We start from the raw sequence: 11,076 nt of genomic DNA on the forward strand, positions 1-11,076 counted from the left end.
TGATGTATCTACATTTGCTTACGGATTTGTCCAAAGTTGGTCAATATGCTTGGGGTGCAGCAACACTTGCAATACTTTATAGATATCTTTGTCATGCATCGCAAAAAGGAATTAGAGTCATTGGCGGTTTTTTACCTTTACTTCAGGTTAGCTACTTTAATTTATTTCCTTAAAGCAATGCATTTTTAATATTTATTTATTTATTATATTTATATGAATCTATGAAGGTATGGATATATGAGAGGATTTTGCCTCTCAGGCCACAGAGAGATCCTGATCTACTAGTTGTCGAGTGGCTTATTTCTATCCTTCTAGGATCAACACGTGCTCGTGTGTGGTCTAATGGGATATGCCACGATACAGAAGCACCTCACCTATTATATTTATTTCGTGATCAACTGGATTTACTTATGGAGCATCAGGTATTTTTCACTTTTGAATAATAGCTTTATCTATCTTATTTTAATTTTTTAAGTCATAAAAACTAACTAAATTTATATGTATATAGTTTGTGTGCCAGCCATACAGTCCCGATATTTTTGCTACATTACCAGATTATTGTATGAATGGTTCTAGTATTTGGCGTGCTATTGTACCCGTAATAGCCTGGGATGCAGTTGAGTGGCACTATCCAGATAGGGTAATACATCAGTTTGGGTTGATTCAAAATATCCCGAGTAGAATATTGTGGGATCCCAAACATTTTCAATTGGATCGGGGAGGTAGAGCTAACTTTAATTGGCTTCATTTCTGTAATAAAGAGGTTGAAATCTGGAGAGATAGACAAAATTGCAATGCTGAGCCTGATGATCTCGAAGATGACAATGAATATGTGCAGTGGTATAACACGATTACTCGTCATTTGATCAATAATTCGGCTCATCAATTTAAAGAAGATTATCAGAGTTTTGCAGGCAGACACAAAATTTTGGCACAACACTACCTTATAATTATCTACAAAGTTATGCTTTACTTTTAGCTTCCTTACGTTAGTTCTGATATGAAATATCTGCATAATTATGCTTTTCATTTTTGTTGTCTTATGTTTAAAGTTGAGAAATGATTGTTGGATTAACCTTTTGTTAAAGTGTCACGTCCATTGGTTGGTTGTATATGGTCGTGGGTATAACAAGAAGTGTCAATTCTTTAATCCAGTAATTCAACGAGAAACTCATAGTGAGTTGCGAGGTTGCTAAAGATTTGGTGTGCCAAAAGTTTATAGCCTTGTTCTAAACTTGTAATTCTTTGGTGGTCGTTTTGTTGCATAATGACTCGAGCATTCCATTCTTCGTGAGAATCCAGGATTTGTTTTCTTACATTAATGTTCTAATTGATAGTGGTTCTAAATATACATTGGAACATGGATATTGGTGAAGCTACTTGTCCATATATATACCTGCACAATACAAAAAAAAAAGATTATTACATAAAAAACCACCAAAGGGAAAAAAGGAAATCAAATCAATATAATGTAACTTCACAAATATATTTCTTATAGTGTTATGACCTATATATCTTTTTAGAATAACACTCAATAAGTAAAAGAAGTTGTGAACTATCTTATAGTGTTAGCTTTTGACGTAGTTGCTATATACTAAGATTATGCATCTTATATTTGTTATAGATTATTATATTAATGTATATTCAATTGTTTATTTTGTAGGCTAGGACTTTGCATCAGATATATAGAGCAACTTTAAGCGTACAGGATAGCGACAACAATGAACTTTGTGAATTTGGAGATAGATTATCTAAATGAGCGTTGAATTCCTTTAGAGTAGTTGGTGAAAGAGGTAGGGGACGCATTGAGGCTCAATATCCTTGCGGTGATGAGTATGTTGAACCTCGGCCACAACCGAGGCGTAGAGGTAGACGATGGGAAGAAATACCCAACTATGATAGAGGCGAGGATGCAGGGACCCAAATATCTCCTGTTCATGACCATGTTTCATCTGATAGACCATCGAATTCTTTTGAACAACACTTCAGGGGCATTGCAAAGAACATACATGCTTCTAGCCTGAATTATCTGGGTGAGACAAGCTATAACTTGAATGATAGTCAATTAGTTTTGTATCAGCTAGAGTGCGTCACACATTAGTACTCGCCTCGTACGCCATATCAACCCACAGAATTCACAGACTCAGATTTTTATGGACACTCACCAATCATTCCAGACTCCAATCCACGAAGAATACCTCCTATTGATCCAGTTCCTTTTATGTTAGATCTTGAGTATCAAGTTGATGATAATGGCGTAGAACTTGAGTCTCATGTTGATGATAATGGGGAGAATACATTGGGTGTTGGTAGTAGAAGAGGTGGCAGACCACGTGGTAGGCCACCAGGCAGAAGTAGATTCCAGAATGCTCCGGCTATTAGGAGAAATAGGCCAGATGAAATAGATGGCGGCGAACCAGCACATCCCCACATGCTTAGGCCTCGAGCAAATATTCATCCTAGAGGTTGTGGTACTCATTAATTTTTATATTATTTGATAGATAATGTTTTGGATAAGTTCGAGTAACTTTGATAGATTGGTGAAAGTGAAGACTAAAGTTGATCCAAAATATTTCTTTTGGAATGAACAAAGCATTCATCCTCTATTATCTTAAGCCTGCCCATCTTTCATCTCATGTCATGTCTATTCTTTTCGTGTGTGCTACAATATGTTCTTGCTGAAAAATAAATGGAGCCATGATGTTACAAAAACTATGTAAGATATATATTTTTTTGGCTATTGTTATATGGTGATTGATTCTGACGTTATCTCCCTATATTGGATATCACAAACAAAAAATAGATGAAGAAGAGTTTTATTCTCAAACTATAATTTGCTTGTGTTTTATTAAGAATTCTAACTCCTCCACCGTTATTCAAAATTTATGAAATAATTTCTCTTTAGATAGAATGAAAATATCTATTATGTAGAAGTTATACTTCAATTTACAAAAATTTGGCGAACTCAATTGGCGGAGTTAATCATACACTATATGTTAGGTTTTTGCTTTTGAAAATGATGTAGAATATCCCGTTATTCGTCTTGATCGAGAATGGGTATATATCTTTCATTACATTGAGAATATCAAGACCAAAAGCAACATGAAATGCCTCAGATGGAATTATCCAAGTCCTCAAAAATTCAAGCTCAACATAGATGGATGCAGTAAATGTAATCCGAGTAATAGTGTCTTTTATGTATATATAGTTGACGTTGAACCCCTTCAACTAGTTTCATATAATTACTTTTTCAATTTTAAACCCCCTCAGTGAAAATTCTTCTCCGACAATAAGGAGGTAGGCATTCTTAGGTGCCCTTCTGGCAACATGATTATGGCGTTTACCAAACAGATAATGTTCTTTGATGCTTTGTTGTAAAGATTTTGTATTTCGAAAACCTCTCTACCTTCATATGAGGTAGTGGTAAGGTCCACAGCCGAATTCACCGAGGCATTCTTGATCCATGTTAATGTTCCAGTGATCAATTATGCCTATCAAGAGAACTATACATAGCATAGCATGGATTATCTACTGAGATACGTTTGTCTGATGTACACAAGTACACATACCGTCTTATTATATGAGTAACACAGTAGAAGAAAAGCTTCCCGCTTGTACAAATAACATAGACCGAGAAGTATCTTCCGTTTTTATTATCTTCTACTTTTTTTTTTGAATATTTTCTGAAATAGAAAGAGTGAAATGCATACCTAGAAATGTAGGTAACGCCAGTTTATCCAATTGAGTGCAGCGTTTCAAGGGTAACATTTCCTGAAGCCTGCCACCATTATAGACAAAACATCATGTCATCAGAAGATATACTTGACCGAAATAATAATCGAGAAAAACAAACAGTGCTTTCTTGTGAGTTGTGAATGGAGTTTTTATCATAAAATTGAGCTTCCGCTCTACTTCTGTGGTTCTTACATGTTTAAGTTGTTAACATAGATCTAGAAAAATGACATGGAAGATTTGCACCTCCTTGGTCCATGAAGGAACATTAGGGGCAAATAACAATCGATGCTCGAGTTTTTGCCACTGAACCAGGATATGTTGGGCTTAAATGTCTTCAATTAAAGCAGATAACAAGACATGATATGTTCCTTGCATCCTTTCAATTGTCCATTAGGTAAAGAAGTCCTAAGACTTTTATTTGAAGGTTTCTTTTCCATTCTTTTTGAATTTAAGAATTCAGTCGAAATGAGTCCACTTTTTGGATCGCCATAAAAATGATTATCAATTACCATAGGTATTAATAGTACTAAAATATTTAGATCAACTCATTACATAAATTACATAATATGACATTAAAACTACAAATATTCTTAAGCTATTGTCTACGATTATTATTTGCACGTTCTTGGTTCGGACAGTTACGCCTGTCATGCCCTGTTATTCTGCATATTCCACAAGCTTTTGAGTATCTTGTAAGTCCAATGTCCATCTCATTTGGAACACGTGTAGTTTTTCTAGTTCCTTTCTTTTAGATAAATGTCTCATTGCAAATCATTTTAAAGGGCGCTTCCGGCCAATTTGCTTCATCTCCAAGAGGTTGAAACGACACACGATATGTCTCAAAATACTTCAACTTACTATAATATTCACTGACCAAATCATGTGCAACCCTATTCATCTGCTCAGTAACCTTCAACACATGTGAACATGGCATGTGATATGCTTGCCACTTTTGACATCCACACGTATTCCTACTAAATTTAATGATATGTTTTCTGCCACTACGACCTTGACAACGATATGTTTCAACCTCGAATACCCCCGTTTCTCTGTTATAAGTTGTTACCTGATGATTTTTAGACTTCAATTCATACTTCAAAATTTTCTTTGCAACCATAGGTGGCCATAGTTCTTTTTCGTTAATGAGCTCTTATGCATACTGCTTTCTGGATACAAATCTTTCCACAATTTGACCGTATGTAAGCTTAATCATTGCAGTAATTGGGAGACCTCGAGATTTCTTTAAGAATCCATTGAAAGATTCAGAAAGATTGGTTGTTAAAATGCCCCATCTTTTACCGCCATCACGATGACCTATCCATTTTTCTAATGAAATTTTCATTAAGAAATTGTACGCACCTGTCTTAGCATCTTTCAAACATTGCATGACGGATTTGAATTTTCATTCTTGGTGTTGAATAGCATCCTGCCACATTAATCCCTCAAGTTGCTTGTTAGGAAAGTTAGGCAGAAAGTTACTTTTCACATGCCTAAGACAAAAGCGATGATATGCATTCGGCTCATGTAACTCAACCAAATCAATAAAACTTCTAAGTATTCCAGGAGCACAATCAGATATGTATGTAACATCTCTACGACCAACTACCACATAAATTCCAAGGCACGACAAAAATCATGACCATGCTTCTTTGGTTTCCTTGTTAACAATTGCAAAAGCAAGTGGAAATATTTTCCCATTTGCATCAGCAGTAATAGCAATCAACATCTTTAAATCATATTTTCCATAAATGTGAGTGCCGTCTATAGAGATGACCGGTCTACATCTTTTAAAACCTTTTATACAAGGTTTAAATGCCCATAGAACATATTTAAAAACATTTACATCTGATGTCGATTTATCGGCATGCATCTATTCCACTACCGTTCCTGGATTAAAATGTTGAAGTGCATTCATGTACCTTGGAAGTTGTGCAAATGAGTGATCAAAGTCACCATATATGAATTTGAAAGCACGTCTGCAGCCAATCCATGCCTTTTTGTAGGAAGGTGTATGTTTTAGTTCAACCTCAATAGTAGTCTGGACATCTTTCACCTTGAATTGAGGGTTATTCCTGAGGAAAGACAGAAACAAAAAAGTAATCAATTTAGAATCCAAGTTAAAATGATCAGCTTGGATTACACCCATTTGATAAGTATATCTGCCATAATATTTTTTGATAGTCCATAAATTTGTTGGTGTTTTTCGACCTCTGAGCATCCAATCACATCCAGATTCCCACCTCCTGCACTTACAGTCCAATAATTTTTTTTTGATTCTCATACAGTGAACTCTCTATTACCCTGCAAACTCCATATTTTTATAGCAGTCTTTAATCTTTCCTTACTAGAAAATAACTTCCCAGACTTAAGATTCGACTCTTTATTATTTAACCAAATTTTACATCCAACACCCTCTGATTCACTAGTAGAAGCAAACACCTCTGGATGATTTTGAAGATCATTCAGAAATGGAATGTTCTCCCTATAAAATGGTATGTTTTGTGGCACCTCAATGACTGGTTGTTGATCATCGTCATTATCATCACCAGATTCACTCATTTTATCTGACTGATATGCATCATTCGGTGCATCACTGTCAGAATTATCACTCGCATGAGTATCAGCATAGGCATCAACTTCTATCCTAGCTTGTATTTTAGAAACTCTTGGAATCTCTGGAACCTGAGGTAAATTACTAGTTCCTGCACCATATCTAAAATCACAATAACGATAATTATCGACATCAAAATTTGCACCAAAATCAGTACATCCATGGCTATAATTACCGAATGAAATATCAACTCGTGTTGTTATACTTTGTGATAAGAAGCTTGTAAAACTTTGAAATTCTGAGAAGTTGCTAGTCATATTTGTAGATGGTTTATAAAAATCAGGAGGGGGGTCATTAAGATTCAAAGAGGGTGTAGCAAAATTTAAAGAGAGGAATTCAAATTATGTGTAGGTTCAACAACATCTAATGCTTCTGTTTTAATATACATCTCCAACAAATCAAGATTCATCATATAACACACTGTATCAGGTGCCACCATAAACTCTTGCAAAGTCTCATTAACAAGTATGGAAATTTTAGAATAACGAGCATTACCCTGCACGATTGAAAATGGCCATCTACACAAAATAACAAGCCTTATCTCATTTGGATTAGTTTTCATTCTAATATGCAAGTTTCTAACTAGCCAATCATACTCAACATTTAGTGGAAGTTTAACAACTGCAAAAGTACCACAACTATATCTAACCGTATCAGATTCATATATGACATCACCGCCCCAATATAATGCGACTCTAACACGACACTCATTCGACATTTTTAAACCTGTAAAAATAACTTTAGTTATTAACAAATTATTTACTCAATAGAGAGAGAAATATACTAAGAAAAAATTATAACCTTTTTTACTCCAATTCAGATTGAAGGATACATCAACGGTAAAAGTATAATAATTTTTGTGAATTTAGTAATGTATATGACAGTGAAGAGGATGCACATATATATAGGGAGGAACAAAATAATTTTAAAGACTCTCTGCATAAGAGTGTACTTTTAATTTGCTTGAAAGTGCATTGCTATCCATGAGTCTTTAGGGTATGAAAAAAGTTATCCCCTATTGTCCCATCAATTCAAAAAATGGCAACTTTTTTTAGATTCTTGTAAAATTCACGGAAGGTTCATGACTTAAATGAGCCTTTCTTTAAAATAAACCATTCACTGAAGACTCATGAGAGTAGATCACCTTAAATGTAAACAAAGCATTCACTGAAGACATATGAGAGTAGAGCACCTTCAGTGTAAATATATTTTGGAGAAAAACTCTTAAGGGTGTTCCATCAATTCAGTCTTTTCTTGATGACAGGTCTTTCTTCAATATGTCAAATACACAAAAGGCTCATGACTTAAATGAACCTTTCTTTAAAATGTAAAAAATTCACTGAAAACTCGTGAGAGTAGAGCACCTTCAGTATAAATATATTTTGGAGATTCTTAAGGGTATTTTGGTAGTTTCACTGAAGGTGCATTGTAAGGATGAGCCTTTAGTGTGTGAAAAATGTCTTACCTTGTCTCATCAATTCAGAAAATGACAGGCTTTTCAGATTTCGAGAAGATAAAATTTATATTGAAAGTGCATTGATAGAAACGAGTCTTTCTTCAAAATGTCAAATACACAGAAGGCTCATGACTCATAATGAGCCTTTCTTTAAAATGTAAAAGATTCACTGAAGAATCGTGAAAGTAGAGCACCTTCAGTGTAACTATACTTAACGGTCCATCTATTTTTCTAACGTGGAAATTGCACACTGAAGGTGTTACATATCCACGCGTTTTCACCATTTTGGTCATGAAAATCTGACAAATCCATTTATTGGAATTGTCCAAATTAAGACACCATTTTGATCCAATTCTCCATATATTGTGTTCGTTTGCATTCTATTGCCGAAATAATTATCCCAACACTCACTTATATAAGATCATTAGGTAATGTTTTTGTTTTTATGGTGTAGAGATGAAGAGACATGAGAATCCTAATCCACTATCATTAGGGGTGGACATTCGATTTGTTTGATTTGATTGTTTTATATCGGTTTGATTTTTCGATTTTTGAATTGAGAAAAATAATAACCGTAATAAAATCGAAATAAATCCGGTTAAGTTCGATTTCTTCAACTTCGATTTGGTTATTTCGATTTTTTATTTCGATTTTGAAGATTAAAGAAGTAAACCTCTCTTTGTCTTGACTGACATTTAAAATTGGTGTTTTTTAGAAAAATAAATTCTTAAACTTATTTTCATTCCAAATATAAATAATTTAACATACATGAAATGAAATAATCATAAATTTAACGTAATACATAACTGTATTATGCATAAGTTTGCATAAACAGTCCGCAAAATAACACAAAAGTCATAAAAACAATACCCATGAAACACCTACCACTTAGGGACGTAAAGATTTGGGTTATTATATTATATATTTATACTAGGGTTATATTTTATATATATATATATAATTTTGATTTTCGGCTTAACCAAATTTCTTTTTTGAAAAATAAAAAATCAAACCGTTTAATCGAATTTCTAAAATTTAAAATTAAAATCAATCCGAAAAATCGAAAAACTGAAATCAAAATTAAATTTCGGTTTGATTCTCCGATCGTTTTGATTTGAACTAAAATATGTTCAGTCCTAATTATCATGATTTCTTTTACAGATGAAGGTTGGAGAAGTTGCGAAATTAAAAAATAAAAAAAATCAACGATAGGAATGACTTTTGCAATATACTTGTGTTTGATTTGTCATACTCAACACAATATGTTTCTTAATTTTCTATTTATGTATGCAAACTAATTTTGAAAAGCTCTCATACTTACTCCAGCGAGGATGTTCACATTTAGAACATATCTAAATCAATTACAATGTCGATAAAGGTATGATTAACTATACATTTAATCTATATATGTGAAATATTTTTTCATGTTTTTAACATCTAATTTTAGGTCACATAAAATGATATCCAAATAGTTGTTAGGGTTATGCGAGATTCAGTTACATCAAAATCAATTTCAAGAAAAAATCATTCTTGACAAGAAGTTCCGAACTTGTATGATATATTTTCTCTTTTTTTTTTCCTTTTTATCTTGGGTACACATAAGAGTTACAAAACATAATTAAGGTGTTCAATATTCATGGATAAAACTGTTAAGAATTAAGATAGATCTCAATGAGATATTACACATAAGCAAATGACCAAGGGCAAAAGGTTAAATTTAATAAACATACAAATCAAGCTGATAGCAAACAAAGGAGCAGAGGAACACACAAAGATAAGAACTATTATCGTAGTTTTATCTTCTTTTTCTTAATTAATATGTTCTATAGTACATAGACACATTTTACATTATGCTAAGTTGTAGATGGTCATTTATGTTGTTTTTGACTATATATGTTGCTGGAACTTCTTAAAATTAATATCATTTATGTCGAATTTTTTTTAAAAATACATTATTTTTGAAAGATTCAATATGTACACCGATATTTTTAAAAAGTCATAAACTTTTTGATATGTTAAATTTTTGCTTTTATTTTAGGTTTTTGTCTACATATAAAAATAATTGAAATACTTACAATTAAAGAACCACATATTCTATTAAATTGTGAGAGAAATTAAGGAATAAAAATAATAGAAAAAATATCAATAAAAGAAAAAGAATTGAAGAGGAAAAATCAACTGAAAAGAAAAAATAACGAGAAAGATGCAAATTTAGTGCCAACAACTTTACTTGCAACGTTCCATTTTTTGTTATAATTCCTTTTTGTTTAGTTTCTTTGCTGCCCATTTAATGTTTTTCGTCATTTGTATGGAAGAAACATTTATACTATTTTATTGAAAAAATCACATATATTAAACAAAAAGAATAAGGCATTAAAAATTTGCAAGAGATATTTCCACACATATTAAATAGTGGAAATGTTATCTTGAACAATCCTTTTTATCATTTTAAAGAAAATTTCGATGATGAATTAATTTGCATGTGTATACACAAAAACTTTTGTCTTCTTATACATCTAAAAAAAAATTATAATTTCTTTAAAAAGATATTAATATACCGCGCAAAGCGGGGATTTTTAAACTAGTTACTTATAATTGTATTTAAAATTATTTGTTTTTAGCTCTTTTAGATGCGAAATGGTTAATAATTGTCTTCTTTTAATATATTTTTTCGATTGATTATATAGTTAATTCATTTAAGCTTTCTTGAGAAATTGTTGACATTGGATAAAATTTTATTAATTTCACTTTTTGAAAAACTTTCATATGGTCAATTTCTCTTAGCACGTGCATTCTAAAAATACATCTTTTTTCACAGTTGACATATTTAAATTCTAAAATATACTAAAAAAAAAATATACCATGGAGAAAAAACTATAAAATAACATAATTTACATGCAAATAACAAAATATAGAACAATTTAACTTGGTTCTACAAATAGAAAATCCGATATTATTTTCACTACTTGAGTATTCTTGATGCAACATGAAAATTTGCCAGTGTGGCAGGTGAAGTAGAGTGGAGTCCGTCGACATGCCTGCTTCCTGAGCTCTCCGTGTTTTTATTATATCACCCTTAATTAATTGTTATATATCATTTATTTATTAGAAAAAATAATATTTAATAAAAATAAAATAGATATTTATGGTATGTCTGTTTCAGCTACTTCAACTGTAATTTCACTATACCACCCCTAATTAATTATTATAAGTCATCTAAATATTAAAAAGTTAATAATATTTAATAAAAAAAATAAATAGACATAAAATTATA

This window comes from Capsicum annuum, chromosome 10 (genome assembly GCF_002878395.1).
Source record: "Capsicum annuum cultivar UCD-10X-F1 chromosome 10, UCD10Xv1.1, whole genome shotgun sequence".
NCBI lineage: Eukaryota > Viridiplantae > Streptophyta > Magnoliopsida > Solanales > Solanaceae > Capsicum > Capsicum annuum.